The sequence below is a fragment of the Aedes aegypti genome, chromosome 2 (genome assembly GCF_002204515.2).
Source record: "Aedes aegypti strain LVP_AGWG chromosome 2, AaegL5.0 Primary Assembly, whole genome shotgun sequence".
Classification (NCBI taxonomy): Eukaryota; Metazoa; Arthropoda; class Insecta; order Diptera; family Culicidae; genus Aedes; species Aedes aegypti.
The window spans coordinates 102,592,939-102,612,691 of record NC_035108.1 but is presented as its reverse complement, the minus strand read 5'-3'; the positions used below and the strand labels follow the sequence as shown (position 1 = coordinate 102,612,691).

General features: G+C 37.1%; 1 protein-coding gene and 1 long non-coding RNA gene across 6 annotated transcripts in view; one reads left to right on the top strand and one right to left on the bottom strand.

Annotated features, from left to right (window-relative positions):
• The window catches only part of LOC5567090 (probable E3 ubiquitin-protein ligase HERC4), a 75,641-nt gene that overhangs the window by 10,960 nt on the left and 44,928 nt on the right, over window positions 1-19,753 (bottom strand). The gene's annotated exons all lie outside the window — the stretch shown is intronic.
• LOC110675851 lies at window positions 5,302-6,567 on the top strand. 2 transcript variants are annotated; one of them, XR_002499848.1, is made up of 3 exons: window positions 5,302-6,020; window positions 6,079-6,189; window positions 6,509-6,567. It is a non-coding gene; the product is annotated as an uncharacterized LOC110675851 (long non-coding RNA). The 2 variants fall into 2 exon arrangements; XR_002499849.1 differs by having other exon boundaries at window positions 6,079-6,185; window positions 6,509-6,550.

The window sequence follows — 19,753 nt, the reverse complement described above, 5'->3', positions numbered from 1 at the left end:
TATGCTTTAAATATCGAAGAATCCCTGCATTACTTCATATTTACACGTGATTTATAACCTCTTATCAATTATAGCACGCGAAGGCTACAACAAGACAGATCAAACTCACAAAATTGAGAAAACAGGATTCAAAATGCTCAGATTGACAATAAAAATATCACAATCTTTTAAGCTTGTTTACATTTTCCAATTGGGAATTAGTTTTCTTCCAAAGCCTATTAGAAATAAGATTGATCTTTATTACAGTTAAATTTAATGCAAAACCATCTAGGTCCTATTGAAACGCTTCGTAAGGGCTACCGAAAAATCCACGTAACTCTTACGTTTAACGACGGTGGAATGGACGAACTTCCAAAGTTCATGCGTTCATTCTGGGCTACCTATAGTTTGCGTAGGAGCTACGTGAAAAGTGCGATGGAAAAAAATCACGTATGTTTTCACGTAACAATGACGTTTGGATTATTTTGAGTGTACTTTCATATGTGCTTATTCTGCGCGGCGTGTGAGGTGACACGGGTCGAATGAGGTAACAGTTGTCGATTCGCTCCCTGTGCTTATTCTGCGCGGCATGTGAGTCGAGACGAGTCGCTCTCACCGCGAGTGACGTGAGACGACTAATGTTAATCAAATGGGATCGAGTCGACAATTGTCACCTCATTCGACTCGTGTCACCTCACACGCCGCGCAGAATAGGCACGAAAGTTTTTTTTATGAAAATGAAAGCAAATTTTCTCTGGAATAAAAAAAAATATTAACTGGAAACAGTTTTCCACAAAATTTTCCACCGTTGAGAAAATTCGTAAAAAAAGCCGGAAAACTATGTTCCAATTAGTGGAAAACTTTCAAAAATATAATTTTGAGAGGGTATTTCATAAGCTTTAATCGCTGAAATTTTTGAAATGTTCTTTTTTTTCGTTTTTGAAATAAATAAAATTAAAAAACAAATAATAATAATCTTATTTGTTCCATAGAAAAGAAAGAATCCCTGTTCAGTGTGATGAAAAATTGAGGCAGAAACAGTTTTTTTCAGTTTTTCTTAGTGGTGTAATTTTTCATGAATAATATCATCCATTCCGACTTATCCAGCTTTTTACGCTAGCATGCCATAATATTTGAATCACCGCTTTCTGACATCTCTTGCCAACACTATAATTTTTTTATAGTTGGATCACAGCAACCTTCGTGGTGGAGCAAATTGTTGTTGTTGACGAACGTGTTTCCAGGAGACCAAAATCAAAAAGTGTTTCCAAAAAGTTTCATATTTTATTCGTATTAATTTTAGGTGCCCGCTTTCAGAATTTGATTGATTCGCCAATGATCGAAGGAGTGATGTATTATGCTCCATTAACACAAAAGACCATCTGAGCCTTGATGTAGCCTAGATCTGAGCCTGGATGGATAATGTTCATTAATAATCAAGAAAAGTGATTTAATTTGTCTTTGACTAGCAATACTGTTAGTGTGAATAGGGACGAACAACAGGTTATTCGTTATTCGTAACTTCGTGTGGGATTTAGCGCCATCCATCGTTACTAATAATGTTTAATATTCATCTAGGAAGTTTGCGGGAATAGAAATAATATTGCGATCAGGGAGGACTTTCTTGGCCTTCACAAATGCGAGGAAGTTGGCGCTGAGGGTTTCAGTCGTTCGCTAAAGTAGACTAAGGTCGCAACAGCATAGCGCACGGCTGCTTGCCATGAACCTTAAAAAATGATAATACTTTCCTTGCTTAGAAAATTAAACCTGCTGATTTCCATGCAAAGCTTTCAGTTTGTAGCGGGTTCAAGCAAAATTTTAGTACTTAAATTTCTCGATAGCCAATTAATTAGTGCCTTGCTTGCGTAGAAAAGCGCTCAATATTCACATTTGTATGTTTTCCACAATCCATTGGTCCGATTGGTCCGATCATCTAAAAATTGTAGGGGAACTCGTTCACATCAGGAAACTTTCAATGGATCCTAATTATTGGTTGCCTAAAATCATAAAAAATAATTAAAAATTATAAAAAAATGCTTTATCTCAATATAAAAAGTTGAACACGAAAACATCGAGTGAAAATTAATGACAGTTCAATCAACAACATAAAATCATTGCCTGCTAAGACGTAACTATAAAATTTGTAGCCAAAATATGCCAAAATTGAATCACCCCTTGTTTGATTATAGCTAGCGTAAAAAGCTGGATACTTCATTAAAACCAATCCCATATCTTTTTTTTCAGATGTTTTAGAAAATTTGCAAATGCTCTGATAAAAAATCTTTGTTTTTCCGATGCTTCGATTGAAATATGGGTTTTCAAAGAAAAGGCTTATATGATCATTTTCCACAAAATTGGCCATAACTCAAAAACGGAAAAAAGTACATTTCAAAAATTTCAGCGATTAAAGCTTATGAAATTACCCTCCCAAAAAATATTCTTGAAAGTTTTCCACTAATTGGAACATAGTTTTTCCGGCTTTTCTTTACGAATTTTCTCAACGGTGGAAAATTTTGTGGAAAACTTTTTCCAGTTAATATTTTTTTATTCCTGACAAAATTTGCTTTCATTTTCATAAAAAAAAACTTTGTACGATGCTTCGTTCTTGAGTTATGATTTTTCAAAGTAAGTAGTGTCAGAGGAAAACAAAAAAAAAATCCAACTGAGTTTTCCGGGGAAATAAGCGACCCTGAATTTTTCTCAATTTTTTTTATTCATATATTGATGAGCCCTGCCTGTGGAAAAAGTTTCATGAAAATCTGAGACCCTTCGGCCCACTTTGTACGGAAATAAAAAAAATCCCCCAGTGTTTGTTAGCCGCTAGTACCACCCTTGCTCGTATGTAGCTCAGCTTAGAGCTGTCAAAATGAATGAGCTAGGATAACCCGATATATTATGCCTTTCTTAGGAAAAAAAAAGAAAATATCTCTGTCAAAATCCCTATCTCTAATGGAAAAACAACATAAATAGGCTCATTATCTTACAAGTAGTTAATAAAGTGATTCGCGGCCTTCGGCAATATTCTTCATCGTAGAAATACCTATCGAGGTCTGTATTAAGAATGTTTATACACGCTGCGAACTGGACTATCGAAATTCATACATTTTGCCTTATGAAAGATGGAACGATTATCGCAATACGAACGCTTTATGTATCGTTTTAGCATCACACCACACCAAGGCGTCGATAGGCGCGGGGTGTACGCACGAGCCTATCGATCGCAAGGTCCTTGGTTCGATTCTAGGTTGCCGCGAAAACTATTTTTGTTTTCAAAATTACGGTTTCATAAGGCAAATTTATGAATTTCAACCCGATTCATTGTGGCAAATTTTCATAAGGGGTTCCTATGTTTATCGATAATCCATTTGCCTCAGTGTAGATGTCAATGGGCGACTTCTGGCGATTTTTCTGTGCAAAAGTAAGTTTTCCCATAGTAAATCCCATACAAACATTGAACGGCTGGCACGTAAATATAGTTTCACCGATCGAGCTTAAATTTTGCACAGTTGTTATGGAACCGAAATGTAATCCAAAAAAAAACGGACTGGAGCGAGAATCTTAATTTTGTCCCACAGCAATGGTTACCAATGGCTTTTAGGGCGATATCACAAGTTATGCGAGAATTTTAAGAGAAATAAGGAAATCTCTGTCGTTAGATCTCCTAGAAATTAGAGTTAGAGAGTTCCGGAGAAAGAATTTTGAGAAAGATTTTCTGGTAAAATGTTAATTACTAAATTTCTCAAATAAATTGAAGGTTTATTAAATGTCGTAGACATAGGAAAAAAATCTTTGTGTATAGACAAATTTTTAGAACAGTTTTTCAACAAAAATTGTGGAACAACTCCTCAAAAATTCGATTATATTTTTATGGAATTCCTTATTGAATCCAGAATTTGAAAACATAGAAGAGAATAATCCCATGATATAGCCATGTCTGACACCATTTATACCAAATTTCTGAACTTCTATATACATTTTTTTTTCTTTTTTTTTAAGGCACTTCGTGCTCGTGGCCACTACTGTGCCGGAATCATTGAATCTGTAGCTTTTTTACCGATACAGATCTATTTTTAACTTATCTATATTTACATCTGCTTTTCACTCTCTCCTACTCTTTTACTCTCACACCGAGCAGGTAGGAGAGAGCTCTGCTGTTAGTGAGGCTAGCTGCCTGCGAAGAGGGTCAGTTTGTCTCAGTCACCATCTGATACTGGCGGAGGATGGATGTGCTCCCCAACGCACGGTCCTCCGTGAGGCGTCTTCTGGTGGCTGGACGGGTTTTTTTTTGTGGAGGGGCTGGGAATTGAACCCATGACCTTCCGCATATGAAGCGAAAGCGTAACTTTAAGGCTACAGACCCCCCTTAACTTCTATATAAATGTCTAGACAACATTCACGCCCAGTTGGCAACCGTTCTCCGTTCGCGAAACACGTATTTTTACTTAGCTCCGGTTTATCGAGTTTTCGCTGCATCTATTGCGGTAGAATTTTGTGTTCGACGCAAAATGTCTACGTATAGGAGAAATACATTAGTAGTGGACTTTAGTATCCTACCGAAACGTCCGGTTCTTGATCAGGTCGAGGAACGACGTGAAGAGCATCCAGCTACACCACCTCGAGAACTGCGTGTTCATAGAAATGAATAACGCAAGCTTGGCCCCACGACTACACAAGCAACATTCCTTCGTTTACGAGGGAAGGGACTATTTTGTCCCGGTGTACGTAGATGGCCCCAATACTGTCGTGAAGATCCACGACCTCCCGCCGCAAATGTCCAACACGGCAATCACCAACTTCATGCAACAGTACGGCAAGGTAAGTTCTATCCAAAACGACGTTTGGAAGATTTTTTTCCCTGGGGTCCCGAACGGTGTTAGAGTTTTGCGAATGAAGATAGAAAAACCCTTGCCGTCATACGTTACCGTGGACGGTCACCGCAGCTATATTAGCTACCCGAATGCCGATACCAATCAACAGCAACGCACACCACCAGTCACAACAGCAAAATCCTATTCTCAAGTACACTCAGGCAAATGGACTATCGATAAACATAGGAACCCCTTATGAAAATTCGCCACAAGGAATCGGGTTGAAATTCATAAATTTGCCTTATGAAACCGAAATTTTGAAAACAAAAATAGTTTTCGCGGCAACCTAGAATCGAACCAAGGACCTTGCGATCGATAGGCTCGTGCGTACACCCCGCGCCTATCGACGCCTTGGTGTGGTGTGATGCTAAAACGATACATAAAGCGTTCGTATTGCGATAATCGTTCCATCTTTCATAAGGCAAAATGTATAAATTTCGATAGTCCAGTTCGCAGCGTGTACCATCTACCTCTGTCAAAGAAAGCACAATCAAAAACAACAACTGCGACGCTCCATCGGTTCATTCTGCTGATGACTCAAGTGAGAATGACGATGACGACGGGGACGAGAGCAACAACGACGACGACGGTAACAGCAACAGCGGTGATATACATGCGAGTGAAACAATCGAATCTACCGGGAAGAGACGGTTGTCAACCGAGACAAATAGTGGCACAACAGAAGACAATTGTGCTTATTCCACGACTGGAGTGAGAGGAGTCGAGAATAGTCACTTCGCTCTCGAATGAACTTTTGATTGCGATTCCGAGAGTCGACTCGAATGAGGTGAGAAGTTCATTTCTATGCGAGCGACAAAGTGAATCTCACGTTTAGATGTGTTCATCAGCAGAAACGTCAATCATGATAAGCTGCATCACTTGCGATTAGGGCGAAATTAAATTTGTAAACATTGAGCGTTTAAGTCTGGTTTCTTGTAAACCATTCATCTTTTGCAGAGATTTATCGATGTGTAATTTAATACATATCGATTCAAATCTAATTGCAACATGTTTTCGAAATCAGTTTCAAATAAGCTCAAATTGTTGTTTTGTTGTGGGTGAAGATGAAACCTAATTCGCCCTAATCGCATTTTGTCCCTTGTATACAATCAAACTTTGAAACCACAACAAAGTGAAACAAAATTGTTCTCGGATTTGCTTTGTGGATTTGAGGTAAATACTTGTATTTGTTGCCGTTAAATCACTTATTTTATATTCTAATAATTCATAGGAACAAACCAATCGCATTGGCGCGCCGTACTTATGCAAGCTGAAACAACAGAATGAGCCACCGGGAAGTGATGATACCACCGAACTGTCCTCTGGATCTGCCTCCGGGTAGGTACGTGTGCATTTTCTCACGAAGTTCACGGTCTATCACCCCTATGCTGGTTTACGTTCGAATGCTCTTTCGATCAAAAACCGTTTTGCATTCCCGTTTTCGCCAGCAAAACCAAGTGGGCCGTGGATACGAACGAATAGGATTCGATCGAAAGTTGGTTCCGCCGTAAACAAGAATGATGGTGTATATAAATTTTGAATTACTTTAAAAATTCCTAATAACTACCTCCAAAAATTCCGAAGTAAACCAGAAATTCTTCCGGGATTCCTATAAGAATTCCTTCAAGTATTTCTCTAAGAACTTCTCTGTATTTTTTCAGGAACTCCTACGCTGCCCATAACTGCATCTGCATATTCGTAACATTCGACAAAAGTAGGCATTGAGTAAATGGACCAAGTATTGATTTTACGCTAGTATGGAAAGGAACTAAAATTTCTAAAAATTACCAAGAGCTCGACAATACTTATTTTAAGCTGGAATTGTGTTCATATCGCATATTGGGTGAATAAACAGCAAATTATTCTGATAGAAATTTCATTATGAGGCCCATGCATAATCCCAATGTGACTGTTATGCGGTTATACCGTGACCTGCTCTAATTCCGTGTGTTCCCTAATACCGTGTATTTGGGAATTATGTGGATTTCTAGCATATTATATTATTTATTTTTCTAAATAATTGTCACAAACGTTAGCACATTAAGTAGTATTTAGAAAGCCATGACAAACTTGAACTAAAGTTGCACACACAAAAAAGCAAAAATAATGTTAGAATGTAATCGCCTGGTGCCAATACACGGTATTAGGGCACGGTTGCTTATGTATTCCAAATACCGTGTTATATTTATAACTGATTCCAAAATGGCGAAGTTAAATATATATTTTATTTCCCGAATCAATCATGCAAACCTCAATACGTTCTTCGATACAGAAGTTTTATTTTTGATGCGCTTCGTTTCTTCAATTGAGAGATGTTTCAAAATGTGACTCAGCAGTCGGGGTCAGATGCACGGTATTTGGAACACTGATATGTTTAACAACATCAACTATAACTATGGTTAAAATTTTCAAAATGGTTCAAATCACATTTTTTATGCAAAGTATATAAAACGGTCTACTATATAAAACATAAAAGACTTGAAAATAATAGAGCATGTCACGGTATTTAGCTATGTGACAAAACAACCTGGTATTTTTTTTTTTCGAAATTCCTAGAAAAATCTCAAAGATTTTATTGAGTTGGTCGAAAATATTCATGATTTGGTGGCGTTCCACAGTATTAACTCGAAATTAAAAAATGTCGAATGTGACAAATATGCAGTTATGGACAGTACGGAGGAATAGGAATTTCTGGTGTACTTAGGTTTTCTTGATGGAAATTTATCGAAATTCTGGAGAATTTTCCGCGAAGGGACCCTTTAAAAATTCGTGTAGGAAATCTTGAAGGAATTTTTGGAGCAATTTCCGGTGTGATTCCAAGAGGAACTCCCGGAGAGATATCGGAAGGAGCTACCAGGTTTATTCTTGGAGGTAGTCCAGTAAATTTTCTGAAAGGGAAGATATTTGTAAAACGATATATCTATGATTTATTTGGAATTATGACAAATATTATTGCTCGTTTGACTGTTTGACTCTTTTTTCCACGCATTTAATCAGAAAGTCATTCAGATTTTTAACTTTGGTTCCTTCCAGTTATTACTCCCAAGATTAAATCTTAAACTTCTTCAGGATTTCATTCAGTAATTCTTATACGAACTTCCTATGGATTAACTCGAAGAATTTTGTGTAAGATACCTTCAAGAATTTAACCTGGAATTTTCCTATGCATAACCCCAGAAAAAACTCCAAAGATTTCTCTAGGAATATCTTTAGATTTTAAAAATGTTCCTCTTTTTATTTCGATAAACTTTTAAATCCCCGAGCAATAATTTCTGGACGAATTTTTGGAGCAATTTCTGGTAGAAACCGTGAAAGGCTTCTAGAAGCATATATGAACAACAATTGTTGGAAGAATAACTGGAAAATTCGGTGTAGGAACTTCGAGAAGAATTCTCGTAGGCTGGAAAAATTCCAAAATGATTTTTTTTTCTTTTCAAAAACGAATGAACTTGAGGATTTTTTAGAAGAACTCCTGTAGGAGTCTTTGAATGATCTGCTAGAGTAACTAGTGGAGAAATCAGTAGAATATTCCCTAGGAAAGTTTTTAGAGTAATCCTAGTGGAAATTGCTTGAGGTTGCGTTGGATTTCCTGGAATAAATTTTGTAAATTTTCTCTTATCCATTGAAAAACTCTGGAGGAATTTCTGGTTGAATTTATGGAAGAATTGGTGGGGAATCTCTGGAGGATATTTTGGAAGGATACCAGGAAGAGTCACCGGGAATATTCCTATTTACTCGAGGAATCAGAAAAGAAGTTCCTGAAGAACCTGCCAACTATTCGCTTGAAGCACTCTTTAGTATCTCTAGAATGTTAAACCAGGGTTCACTGTAAGGATAAAAGGGGATAATGATTTTTCAAAAAATTCTTAAAAATTTTAAAAAGGGATTCTCAAAGTACAGGGCGTCCACTCATAAGTCGGGAGTTGAACCATCGGGAAATTTGCTTCAATCGGGAAATTCAGATAGAAATGAAGCTGCAGCTGAAATTTTTAGAACTTTGTGTCAATGACATTAAAAACATTATTTATGATTTTACAAACTGGCCCCATGTAAAATATGGTGGGGTAAGTGGATACAGAAAATTCAAAAATTAACTTCATCTTAGCTCAATATAAGGTGAATAATGTAATTCATTTTTGTGAATAACAAATTAGGGACTTATATGCTTCAAATCGTCATTTATTTCAATTTATCTGATTGTTATATATTGTGTATGAAGGACTTGAAAATTTGCGCCTAATGACCCACTTACCCCACCATGGTTTTTTACATAGTAAGAACATTTTGGAGAAAATTCATCCATTTCATACACATAAGCTATACAGAAGTACTGTAGAATTATGCCACATGATTTTTTTGAAAAACATTCGTAGTTTAAAAATATCAATTACATGTACTCTTTATAACAAACTGAAAAATATTTGTATCATCTGTCTAGAACAATTTATAAGGTCAAAAAACGTACGATAATAATTGAAGAATTGGTATATTTTGCTCTTTTGCAATTCAGCTTACATAAACCACCAAACATTTTGTTTGAATTTGGCAATACAGTTAGCTCTCCCTTACTCGATATTCTGTATCTCGATGTTTCCCCTATGCGCGGTCCCTTCAATTTAGCACACTTTGATCCTTCTGTAAGTCGATACCTCTCTAACTCGATATTTCCATGAAAATTTTCAAATATTCTAAAATTTTTAATAAATTTCATAAATTAGATAATTAGGATTATAGTGATAGTGATGGGGCCCAGATAGCCGTAGCGGTAAACGCGCAGCTATTCAGCAAGACCAAGCTGAGGGTCGTGGGTTCGAATCCCACCGGTCGAGGATCTTTTCGGGTTGGAAATTTTCTCGACTTCCCAGGGCATAGAGTATCTTCGTACCTGCCACACGATATACACATGCAAAAATGGTCATTGGCATAGTAAGCTCTCAGTTAATAACTGTGGAAGTGCTCATAAGAACACTAAGCTGAGAAGCAGGCTCTGTCCCACTAGGGACGTAACGCCAGAAAGAAGAAGAAGTGATAGTAAAATGTAAAATGAAGGTTGACAAGTCATTTCAGGGTGATAAAACATTGAATTTTTGAAGACTATGCGAAAAGTGTCACGTTGTTAAATGTACTAAAAATTTACTGTTTTTCACATTTAATTTAAAATAGTAAATAATCATAATTTCAAAAATTTTAAAATTTGTTTTCTGTATCTCGATACCACCCTAACTCGATGGTCCCTTCAATATCGAGTTAGGAAGAGATGACTGTATTGATTTTTTTTACATCAGGGAAACTGTAAAAAACTGTTAGGTGAAATTATAAAATTGGTCTCTGGTCAGTTTGACAAATTTAAGGTAGAAATGAAAGAAAGTTAAAGGAAAACAACAAGCGGAGATATTAAAACATATTCAAATTCGTACCATCAGTTTGCTAATATATGATAATAATACTTGATCTACTTACCCCATCCCGTTAAAAAGTGCGGGAAGTGTACCATGTACAATATAGTTAGGAACAATGGGGGCAATATGAACATACGGGTCAATATGAGCCACCCCGAATTTGACCTCATAAACAGTAGTTTAATATCTAGTATCTAGATGTTGCTTCAAATAGCCACCACAATAAAAACCGTAAAAATATTCGTTTCAATTCTCGAAATAATCACAAAAATGTATAAATTTGTCCTTTGTCATGAAAAGCTTATAATTTTGGCAGTTTTCAATCAAATATTTATTATTCTGGCAAATTTTAACAATCCATTAGTTTCAATACTGATAATACTGAAGATTTTTTTGTGCGAAATGAGATTTGTTCGTAAACAAAATTAATCGAAAACAGGATATTATTTAGAAAGTAAAGGGCGGGGCAAAATGTACCAAGTTTTTACAAGCGACTTTCTCAAGCAGAAATCTTACCCGAAAATCTTGAATAAGTTCCTTGGATGCTAGTAGATAATACAGGGTGGCCACCAAATATCCATTTTGGAATTCCCGCTTTTTTCCCGGTTTTCCCGGTATAATTTTCAAAATTTTCCCGGTTTTTCATTGAGGGACCCAAACGCAAAATGGGGACAATTTGGTCGGTTTTTAAATCGAATATACTAAAAATTCTTGTTCAAGCTTTTCGACGGAATTTTCAGGTAATTTTTCTGCCAAAAACGAAAAAAAAATATAATTTTATAGGAGATTGGCTTGTTTTTTTTTTGGTTCTTGGACAATTAGTATGAAATGAAAAAAAAAAAATTGAAAAAAAAACTTCAAAGTCGATTATCTCAAAACTAGGTTGCTTCTACACTTCTTTGCTTCTATTCCCGTTACCCATTTTCTCAACTTACTCGGAGGATTTTCAAATATGTTATTCCACATAAACACGTTGGAGCCCTTGAGCAAAAAAAAAACAATTACCTGCTCTCAAGCTAATTCGCAACATACAAACACCATTCCATTTTAATTTATATAGATATGCCCAATTTTTACATCTTACAAGAAGTTTAGTATGGCAAAATAGACTATTTGTACAAGAAATTAAATCATTAATGTTTAAATATTATTTGTTCAAGATTTCAGATGCCTAATGGCAATACTATCAACCATATCAACTTTCTACAACTTATTTTTGGTGGTTTGTAGATTAGGAGCTTGAAGATACCGTGCACCCCCGTTAATTTGAACTCATGCAAATTAACGGGGTTCATTTTTAATTTGAACAACTGGTAACCCTGTACCACAGACAAACAGACGTAACACTTAGAACAAATCTCGATCAAAACCATAGTCACGAGGACATGTACGCCCAATGCTAAAATCGGTTTGTTTGGCCAACAGGCCAACAGATGGCGGTAGTGTGTAAACGTCAAATGCGAACAGAAACGACGCGAGCGCTGCAGATGGCGGATCGGCCACCTACCATATTTTTGAATCGACCGTTAAAAAGGTGGTCGATGCACAATGATCAGAGTGTGACGTCTGTTTGTCTGTGCCTGTACATCCCAATATTGTTGTTTTCTGGGAACCGTATTCTTTGTTATTGTTTTGAAAAAAAAAAGAACTCACCGTCGTCATAAACTTGTTGATTATTTAGTTTGTTGTAAAAGTTATAATGGAAGCTGATAAAGGCAAGAAAAGGCAAGTAATTTCATAAATTTTAATTTAGTGCATGATTTATTTTCATCTCAACTTAAATTGTAGGTTGCTTTCCGGTGAAAACAAGGAAACTGTAGGGACTGCTGTGAACAAAAAAAGATAGCATGTTACACTTACGTTGGAGCAGAAGCTGGAAGTGATCGAGCAACTGGATGTAGGAAAAACTTCCCTTGAAAAAATTGCTCGTAGGTTCAACGTCTGCAAGTCTACAGTATTGTACATTTCCCGCAATAGGGACTCGATCAGAACAACTGAAAGCCGGTATAGAGAAAGCGGAGTCTCTGGTAGGCGCACTACCAAAACAGCAAGATTTGTCGATTTGGAGGAAGCTCTGTTCGTGTGGATGCTGCAGGAGAGAAATAAAAAGCACACAATTACGCCAGACGCAGTAAAAGCCAAAGCGGAGCTGCTATTCTCGATGTTCCAGGAAAAGCAGAAATATTCGAAAGATGTGACGTTCACCGCTACAAATGGGTGGTATGATAGGTTCCGTAAACGTTATGGCTTGCGCATGCTTACTGTCTCGGGTTAAAAAGCTTCCGGAGATGAAGAAGCATTCACTTCCTTCAAAGACTACCTAATGCAGATCATTTTGTCGAAGGGATACGAGAAACATGAGATATATAACGCTGACGAGTCAGGACTGTTTTTCAAACTATTACCATCTCGAACGCTGACATTGCACGATGAAGACATAGCGGAAGGGAGGAAAGTGATAAAATCCCGCGTCACTTTCATGCCATGTTGCAACATCGACGGATCAAACAAGTTGCCACTGATGCTTTTGGGAACTGCTGAAAATCCGAGGAGCCTGCCTAAGGACAAATCGTTGCTTCCAGTTTACTACAAAAGTTCGAAGAAAGCATGGATGAACAGGGTACTTTTCAGGGAGTGGTTCTTTGATCAATTCGTGCCTTCAGTTGAAGCATTTGCAAGAATCAATAACCGCAAACCGCGTGCTTTACTTTTGCTTGACAACTGTTCGGCACACCACGATGGTGGTGATACTCTTGAGCATGGTGAGATAAAAGTTGTATATCTACCTCCAAATGTCACGTCAATCGGCCAACCCATGGATCAGGGAGTCCTCAATGCGGTCAAGAAACGTTATAAAAAGAAGCTAATGTTGCACTTACTTTTGACTAACGACGATTTGGATTTCGAAGAGAAGCTGAAGAAAATTTCATTGCGTGAAGTAATCAACTGGCTTCACCAATCGTGGGAGGAAATATCCAGCAAAACTATTGAAGGATCATGGAAAAAGTTGATCGACGAGTATCCACAGTTTATCTTGGATAGCGACGAAGACGACTCTCTTGATGCTGATGTTTTAGCCTTAGTGGCTTCTTTTACTAACGCTTTAGAAGAACATCAATCTTCCGATGAAGTGAAGCAATGGCTGGATGATAGTGTCTATGATTTGAATGGCTGCAAAATTACTGGAGATTGCGATCTGTATACAGATCAAGAGATCGTGGATTACATTATTAACCGTCATGCTGATTCCAGTGATGATTCCTCTCCGGATTTACATGATTCTACAAGTGAGATTGAACAACATGACACGATTACTGAAAGTGCCATTCAAATTGTGGAATGTAATGAAGATCGTGAAAAACACGACAAGGCAATCGAAAGTGTGGATTATCTCATCAATTTTATGGAAGAAAAAGGGGACGTACTGGAAGTCACAAGATTGAATAATGTAAAAACCAAGCTGATCGAGTTGGAGTGGAAACGGCGTAGAGAATGTTGATTCAATATTGTTATGACTGTCCCTGGTCGGAATTGTTATTGGTAATATTTTTATTCTAATAAATGCTCAAATAAACTTTGAAAACCCGTCAATGTATTTACTTAAAAATCGAATTAATTGTACTTACTACCTGTAAATGAAAAAAAAAAAACGTTGCAAAAATTCTAAACATCTAGAATGGCAATCTTGTTCCTCTGTGAGGTAATGGCCACTATGGATCATGGTCCACGGTAATACAACAAGACAAGCGACCTCGTGTAGAGACTATATGTAGGGAGCCGACTCCTATTCTTTGCACATTAAATTCAATTCAGCAGGGGGAATCGTGGAGATGCCGAAGTGAATATTTACCCTATCATTCGAAAGACTTGCTTCTGTAAACGTGATTGAGGCAAACGTATGCGCGACCACTAACGATGTTCTGTGATTAATATTAAAGTCAAAATACAAGATTAATCCATTTCATAAGAGCAAACTGCTTTCATTGTAAAGTACTGTTTCTCATACTACTGCTTCCGAAGCTGGATTCAATTCTTGCTTTTTGTACGTTATCCTATTGAGTCACTTTCCGCAAAGAGAACATTTACATTAACGCAACTTCTTTTTGATAAAATTTGTAACCTTTATGTACAGTAATGCTCATATTTAGTTGTTTTTAGAGGTTTCATCAGAATAGTAAACAATCTCATTATCAGCTGTGCTTGACAGTTCACTCTATGTGCCATGTGATTTTTGACGTTTGAACCATTTTTAATTTGAACGATGTGCAAATTAGCGGGGTTCAAATTGAAAAGTGTTCAAATTAAAAGTGGTCAAACCAACGGGGGTACCCGGTATTCGTTCAGAATGAATTTCCCGGTGACCATCTCAAATTCCCGGTTTTTCCCGTCTTTTTCCCGGTGGATTCAAATTCCCGTCTTTTTCCCGGTTTTCCCGTTTTTCCCGGTTCGGTGGCCACCCTGATAATATTTATTTTTTTATTAAGTTCTGAACGAAAAATTTAGAGGACTAATTCCTAGAGATATGAGAACATCCTGGAAAATGCTGGAAAACTATTTGAAGCACATTAAGGTAAATTTCTTAAGAAGATTTGAAAAAAAAATCTACAACAATTCTATTGACTTTTTTATATATTTCGACAGGAATACCATTTAGAACTATTTTCCAACTTTAGCTATAGTTTAGGCCTAAGCTAAGTATGCTGTTCCGCTCAAGAAAAGTAAAGAAATTTTTTGACTTAATGGGTCACGAAATTTCCTACAGAGCCCCATTTGAAATGACATTTTTTCTCAACTGCATACTGCGGTCAAAGAAAGGTGATTTTTTTGACAATTTCATACGAGTAATTTTTCACAGCAGCAAATCAGCCTTTAGATAGTTTTACAACACTCATTTTCACAATATAAAATTTAACAAAAAAAAAAAGGGATTCAAAAATCACTCTAAGAATGAACCAAGGATATGACCAGGAATTCCACTAAAAATTGCTCTGACTATTTCCTAAGAAATTCCTACATGGATATTATTAAGTATTATGGCATTTCCCTGAAAATTCATCCGAAAAGTCGTTCATCCAAATCTCTTTTCAAAATTATATAGGAAATTACCCCAGATTTCTAAAATATATTCTTTATGAAGATTTTTAAGGATCTGGCAGAATTCTAGAAAATTCTTCTATACACCTTTTTTTTGAATTTCTTTAAGTAACTACACAACCGAGTTTTGCAGAGAATTTTACTAAAATTCTTCAGTGCTTCCATTAAGTTTTTTTTTTCAGGGATTCGGTAGAACAACGGATATCGATAGATCAACTGATGGAATAAGTAGTTGCTACAAAAATTGGAAGAATACTGGTAGATATAGCACAGTAACAGTGCAATCCCAAAAATCCCTACTATTGTGTTTAAAAATATTTTCAGAGTGGTGATTTTCATGAACAATTCATCTGTAAATCTATCAAGGAATGCTTATGACTATTATTGGCCTCATTGTTTATATCATGGCAACGAACTCTTGTAATCTTTCATTGATGTTTGATCGAGCAGGACAGCTCGCTGTGGGAATTCTCTAAGTAATCCTTGAATGAATTCCAGAAGGAACTTGCACGCAAGACAGGACGCATCATCTACTCCGAGTTTAGATTCTGTAGTGTAGCTGGCCAACCTGATAATGAAATTTAACACAACCCCTTAAGGAAATCCGAAGGAGAGCTACTCCTGAAGGTATTTCCGGCAGAGCTCCGTAGAAATAACCGGAAAAATTATAAACCAATTTATGAAGACACAACCGAAGGAATTTTCGGAGGAACTGTCGGGGGAATGCTTGAACCACTCCCGGAGTATTTTTTGGAGGAACTCACAGTGAAATTTTTGAAAGAACTTACAAAGAAATTACTGGAGGAACTTTTAAAGAAATTCCTGTAGTAAAATCTGAAGGGATCCTTGAAAAAATACGTTGTAATTGCTGTGGGAACTCAGGAGGAATTATTTAAGAAAAAACTTGCGAATTCCAGGAAAAACTTTTGAGGAATTTCTGGTGGAGCTTCAAGTGAACTCCTGAGTAAATTCCGAGAAAAATCCCAGTAGAAAAACCCGACGGAAATTCGAAGGAATTCCCGGTGTTGCTCCGGTGAAATTCCTGTAGGAACTCTGAATGAATGCTTCGAGGTACTCCGGCGGAGTTCCCAGTGGAACTCCAGAGGAATTGCTGGATGCAACCCAGATGGATTGCTGGAGGAACTCCGAATGAATGTCTAGACTCCAGAGAAACTCCGAAACAATCTGTGGAGGAATTCCGAAGTGTATGTTGACACACATCGCGGAATTCAAATTTTAATGGATCTTTTTAACTTTTGCTTCAATGAGAAATTCCTAACAACAACAATTGCAGGGTTTGTACAGGGTCATATCTTCTTCTTCTTGGCAATACTGGATCATATCTACAGTGATTAAATATTATGCATACAATTTTCATTCGGCAGCATATGTTCCGGATATCTCTCAAATCTTTTAAAGGATCATCTACTGGATATTCTTTTCCTTGCAGAAATCCCTGGAGGAATTTTCCATAAAACTGCAAAAATACTGACTGAAAACTGAAAGAATCTTTAGAGTATTTATTTGTGAAATTCTTTGAGATTATCTGAAGATGTGATATTCTTCAATGAGGGTCTGAATGAGTCAAAACGTAGTCTGAAATATCTCAGTGGATAATGGAAAAACCAATGTACAATTTTAAAGATAGATTCTTCTCAGATTTCAAATGATATCAACAAAATAAAATAATTTTGGGATAAGTTGCTTCTCTTAATAAATCACCGAAAAAATCTTGATTTTTTTTAAATTTTGTGTGTGGACAAAAGAACACGAAAAATTTCCACATAGTTTACGGGCAGCCCCCAAGGTATCTCAGAAATGTGTTCGAATCATTTCTTTCTTTCCTGGTTGAATCACATGAGAAAACCAAAAAGAAATTGCTACAGTATTCATGTGCTGCAAAAATGTAGAAATTTATTGATTCTTCGAGACAATCAGAAAAAGCTGTAGGAATTACTAGAATAATACTGGTATAACTTTTGTTGAGTTCTGTAAGAATACCTTTAATAGTTCCTTATGAAACACCTGGAATGATCTCTGATTGATTCCCTGATGAACATTTGAGGAAATCCCTAGACGTATTCCGTAAATTACAAAATTCTTGGACCAATTAGTTAAAGGTTATCCTAGAATAACGTCTCAGGAACACTCCGGTATTTAAAAACATAAGATACAAATAAAACGATATGGCACATGCAAAACAATTAAAATCAAACGAATAACTGGAGCTGCACTCACGGAGATCAAAATAAAAACCACTCAACACATCCAAATATTGATTGTCAGATTCATTGAATAGTAAACGCCGCGCGGCGATTAATTTGTTCCCCATAAGGCACTTGCAAAATTTTACGAGGCCTTCCTCTGACGGAATGACGCGCCACCCTTGAGCAAGGAATGATTCAAATATTTCAAAATCCTCTTCCAGACCCCTATTTTGCACTTTTTCCCAATACCTGATATAAACACATGTCACACTATAAACCAATCGTCCCACCACCCCCCAAATGATGGACGGCATTTTTGAATGATCCCCAATGTTATTCTCTCTTACGAATCAAGTAAACGGGGTGAGAAAAATGTGGGGACCAGATAGCAAGATCAAACTGAAGGTCGTGGGTACGAATCCCACCGGTCAAGGATCATTTGGTAAAGAAAATTTTCTCGACATCTCAGGACATAGCATATCTTCTAGATATCATATGATATGCAAAAATGGTCAATTGGCAAAGAAAGCTCTCAGTTAGGGCCCATTCACAAATTTCATAACGCTGAAGGGGGTGGGTGGGTGTCCTCGTGCTGTTACGGCTCATACAAAATTTGTAAAATGTTCATACAAAAAGCGTTACGAGGGGGTGGGTGTCGAAAATGGTTATTTTTGGCGTTATGAAATTTGTGAATAAACCCTTAGTAATTGTCGAAGTGTTCAAGAACATCAAGCTGAAAAGCAGGCTCTGTCCCATTTAGGACGTAGCGCTAGAAAGAAGAGAAGTGCGGCGCGTCATCCCCTCAGAAGGAAGCGTGAAATTTTGGCAAATACCCCAATAGATTTACCTACTTGGTAATGCACATGCCTGAATTCAAATAATTTGAATGAAACTTACATCTTCACCTTCATTTCTTAGCCAGTCGATAGGCCAGGACGTTACGACTCTCGTCGGGATGGAAAACTCACGAAACAACGACCACAGTCGATATACACCGACTCTCGGAATACAGCGAGAGTTCACTCGAGTTCATTCCTAGTGACCATTCTCACTGCATTCGACTGTCGGAATCGCTCACTCTAAGTGAGACGACTGTTCTCCCCTCACGCCAGTCGTGGAATAAACACAAATGTACCGAAGCGATCGTGTAGCCAGGGCAGCCAGAAAGTCGACACTGAATGGAAAGTGTATCAAACACGATCAAGAAAGAAATGATAGCGATTACGATGTATATTTTTTGAATGTTATATTTTTGAACTTTCAGACACGAATGCACCAAATGGTGTAAAATGTTTCTAATAAAAAAAAACATTCACGCTCTTTGATTTTTTTTGGTAACGTTCTTTTCTCTCGTAGTATGTTCTGAAACCTTTGAAACCTGAAACCTCTTCTACGGGTGAAACTGCGCATTTCAGTGAACGGTGAACGGATCCGATCCGAATTACTTACTAATGTTAGTAAACCGGATCTTTTGTGGCTCGCAATGTAAGGGAGAGCGGAAAAAGAGCGGTTCACTCCCTGTTGCGCGCCATGCGTCGTTCCTTTCGTATCTTTCGCTTTTTCATTTTTCGTACATTCTTCCTCAGAAACTCATGACATAGGTACTGATTACTTGTCAGATTTCCCCCACCCGAACCTAAAAACAGAAGCAAACATGTTAAGGCACAAGAATCCAACATTCAATCATCAGCAATCATCAAGAATGAAAAACCAGTTTTTTTTTGTTCAAATTCAATGAAATCCTCATAAAAATCTATTATCGCATTACAGATAGAAAGTACAGTGCAAAGAAGATTAGCTTGAATATTGCTTCATTTTTGAGCAAAAAAAAAAAAAAACTGGTATTAGAAATTTATAAAACGATGATGATTATTTTTCTCTTAATGTGCTTTGCCATTGTCATTGTCAAGCACGCTAAACTTCATCCGCTCAGAAATGAGTGCCGAGTACACAAAATCGGCCTCTCTTCATGCAGTACAGATTCTGTGCAAAGGGGGCTGTACACAGTTTTGTGCAAACGGTGGTAAACAAACCGAATGAGTGAAATGCGCACAGAGGAGGAACGCTTGGAATGCGGAATTCGCTTCCATGTTCCATTCCGATTTTAAAGTTTTTCAGATATTTTTTCATTCGAATAGCCGAAGCGGAAGCAAATGGTGGAAAAACATTATCATTTGCGACCATCTTCCGGCTTTTCGCTGGAAAA